This window comes from Macaca thibetana, chromosome 7, assembly GCF_024542745.1.
Source record: "Macaca thibetana thibetana isolate TM-01 chromosome 7, ASM2454274v1, whole genome shotgun sequence".
Taxonomy (NCBI): domain Eukaryota; kingdom Metazoa; phylum Chordata; class Mammalia; order Primates; family Cercopithecidae; genus Macaca; species Macaca thibetana.
In genome coordinates this window covers 122,199,853-122,220,707 of record NC_065584.1, presented here as the reverse complement: position 1 = coordinate 122,220,707, position 20,855 = coordinate 122,199,853, and positions in this window count along the sequence as shown.

The window sequence follows — 20,855 nt, the reverse complement described above, 5'->3', positions numbered from 1 at the left end:
GAATAGGTTTACTTCTTCAAGATCGGGATCAGAAATGACCCCAAATAATCTTAGTTCTTCATTCAAGAGATATGAGAGCTAATTGCTGATTATATCTAATAAAAAGAGGTCAGCATGCTCTGGCCTCAGGGCTGATACAGCCATCTACTGAGCACTCACATGGCACATGTCATGTTAGGTAATAAGCACAATAACCGAACAAGTTATTTAGGCCTATAGTATTTTACAGGTGAGGAAAGTGAGATTCCAATAAGTTACAAAACTTTCCAAATTAAGCAGCTAATGGGTTTGATGCCAAAGCCCTTAATTTTCTTTTGTACCACTGAAACACATAAAGTGATTTTTTCTACTACTACCTGGCCATGGTTTCTCTATCTTGTTTGACAACTGGGGAGAGGCTGTCCACATTGAAAGGTGCTTCCTGCTTCTGCCTGAAATGGTCATTGATATGTGGATAACATGAGAAAGAGATCGTATTTTTTAAGATCCCATAGTTTTCTTTTATTTCATCCATTAGTTTGGCCAAAACACTTTTTTGCTGTCACCCACCATGTGTCCAAGTGTTCCTTTTATCATCTAACCTAAAATAGATGTTGTTACCTTTTTTGTATTTTTGCCAGTGTGATTCTTTTACAGTGATGTCCCTTGTCAAACACTAACCTCATCACTAGTGAATTTCACTATCATTTCAGCATATCCTTGTAGGTCCTTTGAATTGCTGCTTTGTGAATTGTCTGTTCACATCCTTTATCTTATGTTTTCCCTGATTTATTTGCCTTTTATCTTATTTTGGTTATATTTTAACAATTGTTGGAAAATAGATTGGGTTTTTGGATATATGTTAATTAAGCACAGATATGCCAGGTGTCACTAAATCAGCCCATACACTGGAGTGGTAAATCTTGAGAAAATTGGGAGATTCTTGTATATCTTTCCCTAACATGCTCTTAAAAAGTGGGATTCTCAGCATTGAGATAAGCCTTTTTTCTTCTTTTCTAAAAATTACAAGAGGGGCTTCCTATAGTGTCTACTCTGGATTTTTAAAGTTGCTTGTGGTAGGTATCTACACAGAAATTATAGTTTAAGCATCAGCTGTGATAAAACTGGCATGATACTTATTCAAGTCAATCATATTACTTTTTTGCATCACAGTGATACTATTTAAAGACAATTAAATGGAATTCAAATCAGGATTTTTTTCATTGAAAAGCACAAGTGTCTTCACTGAAGACTATTTTCTTGCTAAATTGGATGTTTTACCTTTGACCTATTGAAATCTTTTTTTTTTTTTATCTTGTAAATAGAAGAACATTCTTCTGGTATTCCAACACTAAAATAAAATTTATGCTTACTTTAAAAAAATAGAATCTTCAAGCTGAGAGCCAGTAGGGTTAATTTCAGAGACTATTACTTAAGGTGGATAGTTTTATCCATATGGGTATAATATAAAGTTTGTTAACCATTGTATTTGAAGACATGGAAAAATATGCTTTTAACATAAGACACTAATACTGAACGTCTACTGCAGACCTTTTATTTCTTGTTCTAGGTTCAAATATATTTGGGGAACTTGATTTCCTTCATGTGGATTTTGTGTTTCTCAGAAAATAAAGATCAGATTGAGTTTCTTGTTTTCTCTCAGACTCTTTGAGTTATGATTTCTTAGCATGGATTTTCATCCTTTCCAGTGTGTTTATAGACCCCTTGAATAACAATCACCAATAAAAACTAAAAGATGGTGGCTAATACAGTGAATGCCTGCTGTTTACCAGATACTATGCTAAGCATTTAACATGGATTATTCTATTTATTGCTCACATAGGATATAGTCTTTTTATCACTAAATTTCCAGGACATTCAGGCCTTAGGGAAGTTAAGTAACTTGCCCAAAGTCTCACAACTGGTAAGTGTTAGTGCTCTGTGCTTTTTTTTTTGTTTGTTTGTGTTTCAGGTACAATATACTCTTAGGGAAAGCTTTATTGTAAAGAAGAGTGAATTTAAATCCTCACCAAATTATCTTCTTGATAACTTTGTTAATAATTTGAGCCCTTTATCACTAATTTTACCTTACATTAAAGCTGCATGAAAGCTCCCACTTGGAGAAGAAAGATCAGCCCTGCCACTTTTCTGCTTGTTCACTTGTGCTGTATTATTTTCTTAAATCCTTGATGTATATGCAGGAAAATCTTTAACTGCTCTCATGTTTTGAAGGTTAATTTAGTTAGTAGTAGGTAATATTCAGAGGTCTACAAATCCAGAAATAGTGGCCTGCCTGGAATTTATCTTAATTGCTGAAGGCAGACTCCTGTGTGAGGACCCCACTAGATCTGCAAGAGAGCGCTTCTCTTCCCTCCACATATTTCTGCAACTCAAGGTGACATGCGGTTACCTGGCCTCATAGGCACTAAAGGAGAGAGCTGGTAGTAATTATTTATTAAATATTTTATTTTTCCCTTAATTTTGTGAAACATATATATGCAGTAAAGTGCATAAAATGGAAATGTAAAATTGATGAATAACTATAAATTAAAAGCTGTGTAATAAGCACTGCAATCAAAAAGTAGAATAATGGCAGCTCTCCAGGATCCCTTCTGGTCTTGAACTCAAGGCCTCAAGTGATCCACCCTCATTGGCCTCCCAAAGTGCTAGGATTACAGGCATGAGCCCCTCACTGCACCCGGCCTTCAGAATCCCTTCTATTACTACCTTTACCTTACCCCTAGAGGTAACCACTATCTTGGCTTTCATGGTAATTGATTGCTTGCTTTTCTCTTTAGTTTTATCACCTATGTATATACCTATAATCAATGAGGTTAGGTTAGTCTCTTTTGGAACCTTATATAAAAAGAATCATACACTATCAACTCTTGCTTAAATTAAGCTTGTTAATGTATCTCGCTTTTCTCTGTTAATGTTTAAGTTTGTAAAATTCATCCATGTTGTATGTGTAGCTGAACGTATTTTATAATTTGTGCTGTATAGTACAAAATTATAGCTTAGACTTCCTTTAAAACATATGTGCACATCAAACTTGTGAATACAAAATTAGGTATAAGGACTTAGAGGTGAATCCATGCCAGTAAGATGCCGCACGGCTTAAATTTATTTAGCCTCATAGTAAACTGCTTTTTCTCTGGGTATATAGCCAGAAGTTGAATTGCTCAGTTCTAAGGTTTGCATATACTCATCTTTTGTTGGATAAGGCCAAATCATATTCCAGTGTTTGCACCAATTTGGACTAATATTAACAGTGGATGAATTTCTGTTTTTGTTTTTCTGTTTATTTTTTTTCACATTCTTGCTAATACTTAGTACTTTCAGAATTGTTCATTTTTACCTGTCTGGTGGGCACGCATTGGTATCCCTTGTGTAAATCACTGATTACAAATGAGGTTGAGCAACTTTTCATATTGCCTTAGTTTGGGCTCCCTAAAACACAGAGCTTGAGGGTAGAGGCTTATGTGCTATTTTTTTAGTGGGAGTGTAATTCAAGGGAGCAGCACTGAGGCATCAAGAGAGTGAAGCAGGAAAGGAGAAAGAGCTAACTCAAGAGTGCATTTTAAACTAGCTGCCTCTGTTATCTTGTGTAAATGCTTGCTTGATCTCATGGGACTGTCTTCTGAGAGACTGTATAAAGGATTGTTTCTCACAAAAACCTGTGGGTGCATGCTAGTGTTAGGAGGAAAGCAAACGAGGAAGAAGGGAGAAGAATTTATTTGTTGGCTCCTATCTCCCTCTGGTCAAAGATTGATCCCATGAGACTTTGATCTCCATACACTTCTGGTCTGTGCATATGTGGGTGGTAAGTGGTCCTAACTATCAAACGAGAAGACCCTTTGAGAAGGAGGTGAGAGGTGCTTGGTGTAGGTTTGATGTTAGGTACCGTTGGGTTGTGTCCCCATGCAGTTGGTCAGAGTCCCCTCAGAGTGGTGGCCTTGGCAATGGCTGGGGCTGAAACAAGTGGCAAGATGTTGTGAAGACAGTTAAGGTAAAGAAGATATTAGGTACGTGCATATTCATTGGGCCATTGGGATTTTTTATTTTGTGAAATATCTGTTCAATTTGGGGGTCTATTTTTATGTTGGATTATCTGTTATTTTGCAGAAATTCTTTATATATTCTGGATACTAGGCTTGGAGGTAGATGTCTTGCAAATAACTTTGATGAATCTCTGTGTTATCTTTAACTTCTTATGGTGTCTTTTCATGAAGAAAAGATCTGAATTTTAATGTGATCAAATATTTCAATCTTTCCAGGTTACTGCTTTTTTGGTGTCTTATTTGAGAAATCATTCCCAAACTCAGAGGAAAGAGAGATAATCACTTATATTATCTTCCACAAGCTTTAAAGTTTTATTGTTCACACTTAGAATGGATTTTTGTGCTCAATGTGACTCTTATGCCCATATGGATATTCCATGTTACTAATAAATTTTATTAAAAAAAAAACAAGGTTATTTCCCAATGCTCTGAAGTACTATCTCTCTCATAAGTCAAGCCTTTATGCATGTAAAGGAATGTTTCTTGGTTCTCCTTGGAGTAATTTGTTTATCTGAGTGCCAACAACATATTAGTTACAATATCTTTTCATAGATTTTGAGATCTGGTAAAGCACGTCTTCCTACCTTGTATATCTTCTGGAGTATTTTGACTATTATTTTATCTGTGAATTTCCATCAGCTTGTTAAGTTTCATAAGAAATATAAATCATTCTACTGTAAAGACATATGCACAGGGATGTTTATTGTGGCACTATTTACAATAGCAAAAACATGGAACCAACCCAAATGCCCATCAGTGATAGACTGGATAAAGAAAATGTGGCACATATACACCATGGAATACTATGCAGCCATATAAAGGAATGAGATCATGTTCTTTGCAGGGACAAGGATGAAGCTGGAAGCCATCATTCTCAGCAAACTAACACAGGAACAGAAAACCAAACACCACATGTTCTCACTCATAAGTGGGAGTTGAACAATGAGAACACATGGACACAGGGAGAGGAATATCACACACTGAGGCCTGTCGGGGAATGGGGGGTGAGGGGAGGGAGAGCATCAGGACAAATAGCTAATGCATGCGGGACTTAATAGCTCGATGACAGGTTGATAGGTGCAGCAAACCACCATGGCCCACGTATACCTATGTAACAAACCTGGATGTTCTGCACATTAAAATAAAATAAAATAATAATTATTATTATTCCTGTTTCACAGATGAGGAGATTAAGCTGCTTGTCCAATGTTAGCTGACTTGTAAATGATAGAGCCAGGATTCAAATCCAGGTTGTGTTATACTGTATCCTAATGTAATATTAAATAAAAATTAAAAATACTAAAGAAAATTTAAAAAAAAATCTATTGGGATTTTGATTGAGATTGCTTTGAATTTATTAATCTTAGAGAATTGACGAATTTACAATATTGAGTCCTCCAATACATGAATATTGAATATCTCTCCATTCATTTAAATCTTCTTTAATGTTTTTCAGTATGTTTTATTATTTTCCACTTTCTCTTTAGGGGAAAGAGGACTTTTTTTTTTTTTTAAAGAAAGGGGTAATTTTGGAATCTTTAGTTACATTTACTTCTAGTTATCCCATATTTTTGATACCATTTTAAGTGGCATTTTAAGTTTTAGTTTATATTCTGTTTCTGATATTTAGATATATAATTTTTTTCATAGTGACCTTATACCTTGACAACTTGTTGGACCCTGTAATTAATGCTAAAATGTGTAAGTATAGCTTTTTTTTTACACATTTTGTTATTTGCTAATAATAACTTTTCTCCTTCCTCATGTGCTGTGTAGGACTTCTAGATCAATACAGGAAAGATTTTCAGTTTTGGCTGGGCCCGGTGGCTCAAGCCTGTAATCCCAGCACCTTGGGAGGCCGAGATGGGTGGATCACGAAGTCAGGAGATCGAGACCATCCTGGCTAACACGGTGAAACCCCATCTCTACTAAAAAAATACAAAAAAAAAAAAAAAAAAAAAAAAAAAACTAGCCAGGCGACGTGGCGGGCGCCTGTAGTCCCAGCTACTCGGGAGGCTGAGGCAGGAGAATGGCGTGAACCCGGGAGGCGGAGCTTGTAGTGAGCTGAGATCCGGCCACTGTGCTCCAGCCTGGGCGACAGAGCGAGACTCCATCTCAAACAAACAAACAAAAAAAGATTTTCAGTTTTATCAAAGGTTTTTTCTGAATATATTGAAATGGCCATATGATTTTTCTTCTTTAATCTGTTAAGGTGGTAAATCATATTGATTGATTTTCTAATATTAAAGATACCTTACATTCCTTGAATGAACTTTACTTAGTTATGGTATCTTATCCTCTTTGTATATTGCTATATTCAGTTTGCTTATATTTTATTTTAAAATTGTAAATCTGGGTTCCTGACTGAGAGTGGTCTTTTAATTTCCCTTTCCTATACACTCTTTGTGAGAGTTTGGTATCGAGTTATGCTAGCCTCTGAAAATTTGTTAAAGGGTAGTTCTTCTTTTCCTGTTCTCTGGGATAATTCGTATATGCTTAGCATTATATTTTTCCTTAAATGTTTGGCATATCTCAATGGTGAAATCATTTGGGCTTCACATTTTCTTTGTGGGAAAGTGATTTTGATTCAGTGATTTAATGGACATACGTGAGAGTGATATTTTAAATGTTATTAACATGAGATAGAGAATAGGCATAGGTGAACTAAACACCTGATGGGTCAAATGTTTATCAGCTGTAAATAAATAATATGATTATAAGTACTTATAAGATGAGCATTAGCCCTTTTTACCAGACTACTCAGGGTTTCTGTTTCTTTTTGTACACGTTTTAGCAAGTTACATTTTTCTAGGGATTCGTGTATTTTGTTTAAATCTTTAGTTAACTGGCATGAAGTTATCTATAGTAACTTTTATATCACTTTGATTATAGGATCAGGCAAATATTGAACATATTTGAAGAGGTATATGTTCTTTTGCTGTTGTTAAAAAGTAACACCTCTGTAGTGAAAAGCTAGTGCTTAAGCCACATGAAAATTTTCTGAATTATTTGTGAATGTTAGGTATACTCTCCAGAATGTTTTTACTTTGCTTTCTTCATATCTGTATCATTTGTAATGCCATTTTCTAAAATGCAGGTATATTCAGTTTATGCCCTTGTTTAAACGTAACTTGATCCCCAAATGACAACACTGTCACTGCTCTCACTGACCTGGATATCTCTGGAAGCCCTTGAGACTCAGGGGATCTAAATGATTAAACAATTTTTATAATAATACTAAAGCATTGTTTATGTTTTTCACTCTTATTCTCTCATGGATTTACAGTGGAATTTTTCAATGTCTCTGTGATATCACGACAGACTGAATGCAGAAACAGAGAATTCAGTTACTTTTCACTAACCCAGACATTAATGAGAATATTTCAAAAATAGAAAACTAAATTTTTCTCTAAAGTTTTTGGGGAAACACACAGTTTTTTTTTGTTAAAATATTTATGTTGTCACCTAATGAGTTTATTATCAATAAAGATAAATTAGTACCTATTTTAAACATTACTCAGTTTTAATTTTTAATATGGTAAACATTGATAGATATAACACACATAATAGGAAGCTCTTTGGGATCTTCAATAGTTTCTAAGAGTAGAAAGAGATTCTGAGACCAAAAAGTTTGAGAACCACTGGCTTACAGGATCAAATCCATGTTCTTTAGCAAGGTAGACAAGGCTCTGCTTGATCCAGTTTTGCTCAATTTTTATCACTAAGCCCTCCACTAGAACGTGTACAGAAATCCCTGTAGTTTTTCTGGACCCATGCTCTTGCTATTTCATCTAACCAGGATACCTTATCTTCTTTGTCTTCCATTTAGACTCCTACTCATCTTCTCAAGATCTTGCTCAGGAGTTTTCTCTGTGGAACCTTCCATGAGCTCAACACACCTCCCCTCCTGCCACTCCCCTACTCCTTTCCTTGCATCACTGGCACCTTGTACATATCTATCGAGGACCACATCATACTGCAGTTTCAAATACGTGATACAATACTTGTATTATGTGAGTCTGCTTTATGTGAATTTGGAATAGCAAGCCCATTCTGCTTAGACGTTGTGTTAATCTGTGTAAGCTGCAGTTTGGAATGGAGTGATTGGCAGTGATGCTTATTATTCTTCTATCACCACATGGCACCTATTTTTCTAGAGCTTTGGATTCCCACTGTGTTTGTGTTTACCCCGTTGCAAGAATCTTGGTATTCTGGCTTCAAGTAAAGTCAGGACAAAATTATTTTGCTACCGGGAAGCAGAGTAGATAGGTAGTGTGTGTTCAATAAATCTGAAATGAATCATGTGTTCAATAAATCTGAAATGAATCATGTGTTCAATAAATCTGAAATGAATCAGTGGATGGACGAGTAGAGATGATGCAAGTAAAAAGAAGTAAATGAGAGATTTAAACTTGTTGAAAACATCAGCTTCACACTTCAGTTTTTAAAATCTTGTAGCATGCATCAGATATACAGTAACTAAAAAGGTGGCCACTTGCAAGACAGAGAGAATTCCTAAGGGCTTTAAAAAATATGAATTGTTTCCAAAGGGCTTCAGGAAATTTAGAGGCTCAGATCTCTCCCTGGAGTCAGAATTTCTTTAAAGGTTTTTTGTATTTGGTTTGGTTTTTAGTAGAATACATTGTTTATGAAAGTGGAATTAGTTTTAAAAGGAATATTGAAAAACACTTATATCATGTGTTTCTTATTCTTTGATGTAATGTTGCTTTAGGACATTTTCCTTTAAGAAGCCCAGAAAGCTTTTATGGATCGTACTCAATGGGTACCCCGCTATTAACCTCACAGGTCCCAATGCAACAAAAGTAGTCACGATACACAAGAAATGCCATTGCTGGCATCTCTTGAAAGGCCATATGAAGTAATTAAGCATGTGGATTGCTAAAATTTTAAAGGATTAAGATATATCTAATTCTGCCCCCCACTTCCCAATTTCACCATCTCAAAATGCCCCATTTTTAACAGTAGCATTTCCCTAGTTTGCCTTCTATTCTTTGCCTACTTAGAAGGTTTTTTATTCTAATCCTCATTAAATAAGTTCTCAATTCAAAATTCTACACTGCCTTACTAAATTAAAGCCAGAACCCCCTGTGGTTACATAAAGAAAGATTTGGAAAAGTGATAATTTTTCTTGATACTGAGACATCCCAGTGATCTGCCTTTATGGTTATTACTGCTATGGAAGAAAGGAGAGAGAAAAAAACCGTTGGAGAATGCAGTGAAGTAAGATACTCATCAGCAGTATGTGTATGAGAGCTTTCAAAATAAATTGCAGAATTCCAAACAAAGATCTGCCTCCATCCCAAAGTCCAGCTAACCACATAATCCTTTTTGAGAGTCTCCTTGACATATAAATTGAATGACATATTTGAATTTCACATAATTCTTTTTCTAAAACCTAATTAAAATAAATTCCCTGGCATTTTGCTGCTGTTAGAAAAGATGATGCTGTTAGATGTTTCAGTCATTAGCAATATGTTCACTGGATTAAAAACAAATTTCTGGTATAATATTGTAATGATTAGTGAATCCGTGATAATCTAAGCAATTATTAAGGAACAATGCCTACCCTGCTTGCTATCTTGATTATTTGTTGATGACATCTGAAAATGGGGATGTCAGGAGGCAATACTGTATTGTTTAACTGTGTTAATTTATTTTATTTATGTAAATTTCATGCTTTTCAGTACTTCACAGGCTTGAATACTGGTTAATTGTCTAACCAGTGAAGACAGAAAATTGGGACTAAAAAATAAATGACAATATAAATACACTAAAGGCTTTCTTTAAAATCTCAGCTCTTAAGATTAGTATGGCTCATAATTTTAATTAGACTTATTTTGATTTCTAAAATAAGAATAATTGTTAAATGAATCGAAAAGGTAGACTGGGTTTGGGGGGTAATGATAGTTCATAATGAAAGGAAATCAAATTACAAAATGGGAATTATGCTATCAAAAAAAGGAAAAAATGCTTTGTGGGCTCAAACTTTTTACTCTAAAATACTGAAAATGTCTTTGTATTCAGGCTTGTTTTCTTCTTGTCTTTAGGGATGTATGAGTTTGAGATTATTTTCGTATTTTTTTTCCTGTACTTGCTGTTCACCTGATTGCTTCATATGTTTTGCTAAAGGATGGGGAAATGAACATGCAATATTCGGTTGTAAGAGAGTGCACTTTAAAACCACGGGTAGAAATAGAGGTAACTTTGCTTACATCTTCATGTACAATTTATATATCACTAAGCTGTGCAGGGTTCAGGAATTAAAAAAAAACTTGTACTTGATGTTAATAGATTCTGAAACCTGAATTTCAGTTCCACAATGATGTAACACTCATTATTTGCTAATTTACAGATGTTTAAGACATACTTGCATTAGCAGAAATTGTCATCCCCGTCAGTTTTAGAAAACACCTTTACATACTTAGTATTTTAAACAGACCTTCAGTGGAAAGCTGTGTGGTTGTAAGTATTCAGTTCGTGGCTGGCATCACGGAGAACCATGCCTCTGGGCTAGGCAAATGGGGCACAGGGAAGCCCAGAGGTGGGGATGGGGATGTTGAGTATGGCTTTGGGTCCCTTGATCTATGGCAGAATTGTCCAGAATATAGTGAGCAGCCAGCAATCCAAATGTCAGTGTCTTTGGGGGTGTGGCAAACACTAGCTCAACCCTGGCTGGCTCATGTGGACAAGGGTGAGGTAAAGTAACTGGTGTAGTGAAGTAGGAAGTGTCCACAAAGAGGAAGGTAGGAAGATGAGAGCCTGTTACCACTGCTATTCTGGGTGGTCTATACAAGGAGGCCAGGGACCATGGTTTGTGCGTAGCTGAGGTTTCTAGAGACGCAGTTTGGCCTTTAGAAAGACCTAGGCCGGATGTCAAGGTTTTAGCGAAGTAAGCTGTGGTTCAGCCGTAATCCCATTCAGGGACTTAGAATATGAAGTAGAAGCCGAGTCATGAGGGCTGGGTAAATGTGATGCAGAAGGAGATAGCAAAGTTACCCCAAATATGACTCACATCTGCTCTGGGTCAGCAGTACTCTTTCCAGACACCTCCTGCCGGTGGGACAGGCATTGCTGGAGGTTCCCAGTGCTTGAAGCTGGGCAACAGCGAGGACAGAATTTCAGATTTCCTCTTAAAGTGTCAGTTCTTCTCGCTTTATTTATTTTGATATACCCTAATATTTGAAAAGGTCTATTTTTTTTTGCCTAATGTTTTTCACAGCTTCATTCATTCACATAACAAATGTTGATTCATCATTTATTATGTCCCTTAAAAAAACAACTAATTCTTGAGGCAGGGCTTATGAGTAGTTATAAATGAACTTTATAGGTTATCAATTACTTGTCTCTCTCTATAAAAATGTTTTGGAAGTGCAGTTGAGGTTAAAACATATCATTCTTTCATTTTTTGTTAATCCTCTATGTATTTTGATTATCCCCTTTTCATTAGATAGATGCACATTGCCTTTGGGTAATCTGCTACAGGTTAGTGGGGAGACAGAAAACAGTGTAATTAAATTCAAATGAAGGACTTCACAAGGCACAGCGGGCGGCATAGGGGAGAGTGTGCTCCCCTCAGCCCAACAGGCATCGGGGACTTGCCAGGGGAATTATTTACTTGGTCTTCTCTGTTTGTTTTATACGGGATACTCTCTGTGTTTGGCAACCTCCTACTCATCTTTTAAGGCTGAGATTAAAGTTTATCTCCTTAGTGAAATTTTCCCTGCTCCTCCAGGCAGACATCGTTGTACAGCCCTTGTAGGCGCTTGCACAGCCTCTCTCAGTGTGCTGCTGTCTCTGCACGTCTGTCTCCACCCCGGACTGTGGGCAGTAATGGCAGGGACTGTGGCTTGCTTATTTTCATATTCTTGGTGCTGAGCACAGGACTGGGTAGAAGAACAAAGGTAGGCTGAAGCAAGTAATGGCTGTTAGTCTGTTCAGGCTGCTGTAACAAACTGCCATAGACTGGGTAACTTATAATTAACAGAAATTTATTTCTCCCAGTTCTGGAGGCTGGGAAGTCCACAATCAAGGTGCCAGTGGATTCAGTGTCTGGTGAGGGTCTGCTTTCTGGTTCACAGATGGCTCCCTCTAGCTGTGCTCTCCCAAGGTGGAAGGGGTGAGGGATCTCTCTTGAGATTCCCTAGCACTAGTCCCGTTCGTGAAGACTCCACTCATGACCTAATCACCTCTCAAATACTCCACCCTTTGATATTAATACCCTTACACTGGGGATAAGGATTTCAACATTTGAATTTGGCTGGTGGCGGGGGGCACAAATATTCAGACTATAGCAGAATGGAAAGAGCATTTCTAGTCAGTGCTCACCTGAAAAAATCCGCTGTGTCACAGGCTGTCTCAGGTTCCTGGCCAAAATGAAGGTTCTCTTCATTATTCAAGTCGGTCAGTTCAGGAATCACAATTTACTGGCTCTCTATATAGCTGAGAATGCCATTACCATTGAATCCATAATGATACGTGCTTGTGAACAGGCAATTTATCCTGGAATTGGCACCATCAAGCTGAACTCATGAAATTGAACCTATGTTGCACATGGAAACTCTTCTCCACTTAAAAAGTATCCTGGGAATTTGACGGAATAAACCTGGCTGAAAGAAGAAGTCAAGTCACATTAGCACCAGGCTTCCTTTATAGACTATACAAGAATAAATGGGAAGAAATGTCCTCTCAAAAACTTGTAGTAGTGTAACATTGTGGTATAAGATGGGTCTGAAGAAAAAGGCAACAATGTCAGCTCACCAACTTACAGGACTTTCCCTTTGTTTTCCGAAGATTCCTTAGGAAGAGGAATGGTACAGAGACTCATGGACATCTACTGAGAGCAAGGCTTTAGGAGAATTGTCTCCCTTAAGCTCCTGAAAATTATAAATTTAGTACTGTGATTTCTATGATAGTGCTTTGGAGCTTACAGAGGTAAACAGGACCAAGGTACCAGAATTAATGCTCAGGTCTCTGACACCAAAATCCACCATACCGTCGTGCTTCTGATGGAAGGTGTAAAAGAGGCAATAGCCACCTCGCCCTGTCTGCCTCCCTCCAACCTCCCACACAATCATACTGATTATGATGGAATCAAACATTGTCAATTGAGAGATATAATAAGGTCAGAGTTACTTGTTGTAATTTATTTTGACTGAAATATGTAAATATCTGGATATAGTTGGAAGGTGTATGTGATTGCCAGAGTATATAAAGATCAACTTAGACTACCTAATGGTTACGAATGGAGTGCATATCCAAAGCTATGTGTGATGATATATTTTAGTGGATTAAATATATTAAAAGTTCTCTTTCTCTTCTTGGCCATCTTACTTGATTGTCTTTCTGCCTAGAGTTTCACACAGCAGTGATTCACCATAAGCCAGGCCAGATGCTTTGTCCATTGGTGGCCTCTTAAGGTGTTGCAAAAGTTAAGTTAGGTTATAGTTGTAAAATAGAGTACATGATTTAGGAAAAAATATACCTGTTTGGACTATCTTTAAAAGGCTAAGTGTGGTAGCATAGGTAATTCTGACATTGTATCTTTTCTCTAGGCCAGGGGTTAGCAAATTATAGCCCAGGGGCCACATTTCACCTTCTGTCTCTTTTTGTGTGGCCTGCAAACTAAGAATGATTTCCAACCATTTTTAAGTGGTTGGATTAAAAAAACAAAATGATATTTTGTGAAAGATGGAAATTTCATGAAATTCAAATTTCATGGTCCATAAATAAAGTTTTATTGAAACATAGCCACATTCATTTGTTTGTGTATGATCTATGACAGCAGAGTTGAATTGTTGCAACAGAGACCAAAAGATTCTCAAGACTTAAAATATTTTTTTTTTTTTTTTTTTTTGAGACGGAGTCTTGCTCTGTCGCCCAGGCTGGAGTGCAGTGACGCGATCTCGGCTCACTGCAAGCTCTGCCTCCTGGGTTTACGCCATTCTCCTGCCTCAGCCTCCCGAGTAGCTGGGACTACAGGCGCCCGCCACCTCGCCCAGCTAGTTTTTTGTACTTTTTAGTAGAGATGGGGTTTCACCGTGTTAGCCAGGATGGTCTCGATCTCCTGACCTCGTGATCCACCCGTCTCGGCCTCCCAAAATGCTGGGATTACAGGCTTGAGCCACCGCACCCGGCCTACTTAAAATATTTATTATCTGTCCTTTTGCAGAAAACTTAACCCACCTCTGGTCTAGGCAGTAAAGAAGTACTTATTTGAAAGTACGTGGCAACGCATATGAAATCGGCACACTGGATAGTTAAGCTCAAGTGTTGGGTGTTTGAAAGGAATCACTCTTCAGATGGGTACCCAAAAGTGTGGGAGGGGAAGCACCTGAAAAGAGAAAGTATGTAAGAATGAAAGAGGCATCCTGTGTCCATATAGCCTGGAAACAGAAAAGAAGGGAAATGCAGCTTACGTATGGATGTGTAGTCTTGATATACACAACATGAAACAAAGATTGATTTTTACTGCTGTTGTCCTGCCATACTGCTAGGTGTGTGAAAGCAACCAAATACCTGTACATTTGCTTGGAAGGGTCCTTTCACTTCTCCCTTGATGTTCATCAGACTTACATGCTTGAGAAAATACCAAATCAACCTCTCTTTCATAGTCACTTTTTTTATATAATAGCCTCTGTACCAGCTAAGCTCTCCAGTGTTGATGGGAAGGACTTGACTTTCAGGGTCCCGGGCAGCTCTGCTCTTCTCTGCCTACTTGAAGAAATGGCCTTAGAAGGAAAGATGTCTGGTCAAGAGCCCGTTATCGGGGATATTACCCGTTCTATGAGTGGCACTTCCCACCCACCCATCATTATTGAAATACACTTGGCTGCTAATTTCCTGGAAGATTCAAATGCTCCTACCTCAAGGTCATCTCAAAGGAGAGTTTAAAGAGCATCTCTCTCCCCCTCCCTTCCCTTGTAAAATATGTATATTTACAAGAGCATGCATAAATGGTCACCAGGGAAGATAAGCTATCAGAGAGTTGGGCGACGTCTTTCCTCATACAGTTCACACATCACTGAAGCAGATAAAATTGGTTTTGTACCTAGCCTCCAAATACACTGTTAAGGACTCTGTCCTGAAAATTGATCTATACCACTACGATAAAATTCAGAGCATCTCTTTCATAAATATCTAACGGTGGCGTCAATGGCTGCTCCTCCTGCCTGGCTCCCAGGGACTGCGCTCCGGCAGGCAGAGAGCGGCCTTTATCTCATGGCCTGTGTGTGCACTGTGACCATCGTCAGAGGCTGCCTCAAAACTTAATTAAAGCATTAGGTTGAGTGCAGTACGATGTAAGCCTCAGTTTACAGTTATTAAAGTCAGTTGCCTGACTGCCCATGGAATGTTAGATTAAATCTCTGTTTAATTTTAATAACAATAATAATGATGGCATCCAGGATCCACCACTTGTCATTTTCCAAATGCTGTGCGCAGTTTTTTTCATGCCCGCTTCCTATGGCCCTGAGTGCTGCATGTGTTACTGTCAGGCTTTGTAACTCACTAAAAGCCGACAGGACTATGGGATTTCTTTGTTCTGTCTTAGAGTACTAATGTCATTTGAAAAGTCAGTGCATCCATGTATCTAGAGTTAGACATAAAGACCTCAGTTGGAAGCCATATGTGTACCATATGGGGCATCTGTGAAAAAGAGAGGTAAAATAGTAGATAAAAATTAAGCAAGCATAAGGTCAGCTCTTAAATGGTAAGTCTAATTGGCTATTAGACAAAACTTGATTGGACAAATATGGAAAGATTGTATTCATTCCAATATAGAAAAAAAATGTGAACCAGTCTTTACATAGTGATATATAACCTTGGTGATATATCACTTGGTGATATATCTGATTATATATAGTGATATGTAATCAGAAGCCTGGCACATAGTAGGTATTTAATAAATGCTTACTAAATAGAATGAGGGATAGTGAGCAACAACCTTGGAGCCAGAAGATGTAGTAATGAGACGCTGCTTTTGTCATTCACAGGATCTGTCAGCGAAAGCGAGGAACGCAACCTCAGTTTAATTTACACTAAGGAAAGACTAGGTTTCTTCCTTCTCTACTTGGGAAGTAGAGAAGTGCCTGCTTCCCAAGAATTCTGTATGGGCTGAATTGTATCATTAATGTGAAGTACTTTGCAAACTTACAAAAGTTATGTGATGTATTATTTTCTTTACTAAAACTGCTACCTATGGATTGATGAGTTAAGTCCTGAGAAGGATCCAGATACTGCAAGACAAAAGACGGTTTATTGTGCATTAAAAATTGCATATTCAAAAGAAACACATCATGTCAATCAAAACCATATGTATAAATGATATAACGATTTTGGTGACATGAAAACAAAAAGTCAGAATCATAAGATCTAAAACCTAGGACTGGTTTTGCTACTCTTAAGTATGTGATTTTTCGCAACTTCTTCTCCTTGCTTTCTTTAATCAGGAGACAGAACTGAGTGATTTTGAAGTCTTTTCCAGTTCTATGATTCAGTGATGCAGATCGTAGCAGACTCAAGAACACGTCAGGTTCTTCATTCTTAAATTCATATGCATGTGTTTCTGTACACCTCAAGGTTTATTTTATTCCTGCATGAAAATATTAACTCTCCCCTTCAAGGAGTCCCAAGCGTCTCTGAGTGAGATTGGAAGAGAAAGGACGTTAGCCAAGTACAAATCTAGTTATTGGGTTTTGTGTGGCCCAACATTTTGTAGAATTGAATTTTTAAACACAACTAGAGGTTTCTAAGTGAGCTTTCTGAGATAATTCCTTTAGCTGCCTCCCTTTCTCTCTATCTTTAGGCAACTCACAGAAGACAAGTGGTATCTGATGCTGGGAGCTTCTGGTATGCAGGGATATTGCCAGTGATTCTCTCTAGGCTCTTTGTTCTGGTTGAACATGGATGGAAAGCTCTGGTGGTCACAGCTCATAGAGACTTTATTTACCCTTCAATGACAAATGATTTGTGAAGAGCCAATGGAGGCTGAAATTCTGATTTAAGCAGATGGCAGTCAACTAAGTATTTTCTGGAGGAAAATGACTGAAGTCTCTAATGTTGGGGTCGGGGGTGGGGGTGTCGTGTGATGTCAGCAAACCTATCACTGCTATTCTTCTCACTCCTGACATAGATGTGAGTTTCTAAAGCCTTGAGTTTGCATTTTGAAATTATTCTGTTGTTTAAATTTCTTAGATGGCCTCCTTACTTGCTAAGTAATTGGTGGTTTATTGTACAAATTTAGAAAAATTCTACTTATCTCTAAAAAACTGTATTTCTAAAAACTCCCATGATGAGGGCTCTCCTGTTTTTTACTACTACTATCACTACTACTACTAGTAGTATTCTTTACACAAAATGATTTGGCGATCATATACAAATTCATCTTAATACCATCCCGTTTTTGTTTATTGGGACTCCTTCTGCAAAGCAATTTGAGTCCTTTGGCTCTTTCTTGAGGGGGGTTAAAAGTGAAATAAACAATTATGCACCAGGGAGGGAAAACATAAAAACCAAAATAAAACATAACTATCATATCTCATTTAGGGTTCTCTCTGAAGTCTCTTTTATCTAGAATTCACTTATGCTAACCCGAGGCCTGTGGTCTTATTTAATATCATCTGGTAATAAAGAGCCCTTCAGCTAAATATGGTCGTATTCCACTATTAACTGCAGCTCTTGAAGCAGTCATCGAGGGAAGGAGAGTCGGAACCCTTCAATGTCAAGACGTTTAGAGGCACTCTAGCATCAATCAAGATGCACGTTCACTAAGTGCCTGCTTTCATTTACATGAAATATTCATACAGCATTCCGTTTTGCTTTTCTCTCTCCTAATCATCACTTTTCGGAAGAAGCTACAATCATCTCAGTTAGGGGAGGGTGTTATGGGACGTGCTGTACCTTTCAAAGTCAGGCTTCCTGCAGATAGCTAGTTCTGTAATGAGGCAGCAGACTGCATAGACCGCCAAAGGTCTCCCTCACAGAGGCTAGCCTTGTTATCATGTACTATTCATCTTCAAGTATACAACTTAGTGCAAATGAAAGTAATTAATTAACCATAACAAACCTGTCAAAAAGCTATTTAGGATTTTGACAGAAAAAAAATTTAACATTTGCTTTAAGTGGAAAACAAAAATCCTAGCTCGGAAAATTCAGAAGCAATTCTGTTTACACAAGCTTTTCCATTATTGCTCCCCCTTAATTACATAAGTAGCATTTAAATTAATTTTCAGTCCTTTTGATTTATATTAATTGTATGATGCTTTTAAAGTTGATACAAGTTTTTGTGTTTTTTTTTAAGATAGCACTTGGGTGAGAAAATTTGTCCCTATATAAGTAATTTCAAAAAGTAGACATGGTATACTTTTGGTCATCTAAATTGTGATTAAGAGTACCTTCTCTCCCTTCATTTCTTCCATCTTTTCTCCCTGCCTCATTCCCTCCCTCCTTCCCTCCTTTGTTCTCCCCTTTCCTCCTTCCAAAATAGCAATTTAATTGTGTATTACTGGAACTCTTTCCTTAACTATTAAACTAGGCTCCAGGAATGGCATGTGTGTGATATACCCCTTTGGAATGAAACACCAGTGATGTACTTGTTTGCTTATAATCGTTAGGACTATTTCATATGTCATTGTTTCTGATGCATTCAGAAACAGGTTAATCATCTTCTGGGTAAGAATTCTGAACCATTATTCCAGAGATTAAGATTTATTTTAAGAGATTTTTCTGTGTTTTATTTATTTCTCTTTGGCTCTCCAGGTCTGACTGTGGTACAGGGAGATGCAAGAGTTGTTCTTTCCTTGGGAAAAACGTCTTTTGCGAATGAATTTTTACATTAAAAGGGAAATGTCAGGTTAATCGTTAAAGTCTAACGACAGTAAGAGTACACATGCAATGTTTTTGCTTAGAGTGCTGCATTTTTTTACAGACAGCATTTCAATCAGCACACACCGGAAAGGTACTCATTTTTAATGTTAGAAATGTTAATGGCCCTGAAACAGTTTATTCTTCTTGTCTATTTAACCCTTCATATTGTATTGACTAAAATAGCAACCTGAGTGGCCAGTGATGAGGTTGCTTTACATTTAGGTAAACCGTTTTCTGCTTCAGAATACAATGCCTAAATTGTAGCTGATTGCCCAGAGATGGAAAATAAATGGCAAATTTTGGCAAAACTCTGTAAAAATGTTCTCAAATATTAGTGCTATCTTTATGCATTTTAACACACTCTTTTAAGACTATTTGTTTACTTTTTGACCCATTGAAAATTGGAGTCTTTTTTTTGAATTATACTATCTTTCTCTAAATAATACAAAATACCCTAAATATTATATATATTTTTAAAAGTCTAAGTTCCAATGATTTGTGCTCTTGTGGATTAAAGTGTGGATAATATAAAGCAATTGGAAACAATTCAGGTCAATGATCTTTAGTTATCTTAAGTAAAGAAACAATCATACTTACACATAAAGTACAATTGTGATTTTCCAAAGTGGAAAAAAAAATGCCATATATGCACATTTTGGAAAATTATGTATACTTTTTTTCATTGTCAAGGTGACTAAGAACTTTGTTCTGAACTGAGCTTTAATACATTTTCAGGGTTGTCCTTTACTCTGTGATCAGTGTTCTTAAATAAACAAGTGGGCCGGGCGCAGTGGCTCATAACTGAAATCCCAGCACTTTGGGAGGCAGAGGCAGGTGGATCACTTGTGGCCAGGAGTTTGAGTCCAGCCTGGCTAACATGGCCAAAACTTCATCTCTACTAAAAATACAAAAATTAGCCAGGCATGGTGGCTCATACCTGTAATCCCAGCTACCTGGTGGGAGGCTGAAGCATGAGACTTGCTTGAACCTGGGAGGTAGAGGTTGCAGTGAGTGGAGATTGTGCCACTGCATTCCAGGCTGAGTGACAGAATGAGACCTTGTCTCATAAAATAAAATAAACAAGTGGTATTGAATACTGAGAGGATTGATTACCAGGAGTTTCACAGTAACTGTAATTTTAAATGTTATTTTGTGGCCACATTTTTTTCTTTACTCTGTCTAGATAAGTTTTTTCTTTTGTTTTTCTTGGCTACTTAAACTTGTTAACAACTTGAAAATGTTTAATCTTTGTTTTTGCTTTAATAGTGCTTTTCTAGGGAAAAAGTTGAGTAATAAAAGTTGATATTTCAAGCTACAACAAAAGTTGCCATAATAATTGTAAACAGAACACAATTTGGGGGTAATTTAAAAGATGTTGGAGCTTGGAATATAAAGAAAATACCATGGGGTTTAAGATCCAGTATATTAAACCTTCAAACGTAAATAATGATTCTAGAACAAGCACCTTCTAAACATTAGCAAGTTGCCAAGCATGTTAACACCCACGGTTCCGCCCATCTTGAATAAATGTAAAGCCATTTAGAGCAGTGGAAATGCAGTATTCTGTAAAACTTAGTCATAAGTGGCACAATCCATTATCTCACCCCCTCCTCGCCCCACTATGTGACTTTTAAAGTTGATGTACTTCTACTTTATGGCGTGAGATTATTGTTCACATATTTAAAGATTTCAAGTAACTAACATAAAATAAGTTGTTTCCCTTTACCCCCTCATAAAATGTGAGTTGGCTCAAGTTTCAACTTTGCTGAAAGTGGCTGAAGTTTCAGGGGCTTGAGTCAGATGTAACCCATCACACCTGTGGGGTATCTTTAATCCCCGCAAGTTGTGGGAGTTTATGTACATTGTTAGTTTTTGATCATGACAATGGGTTTGACTATAACTCTCTAGGCAGACATAAAAGAATGGTGTTCT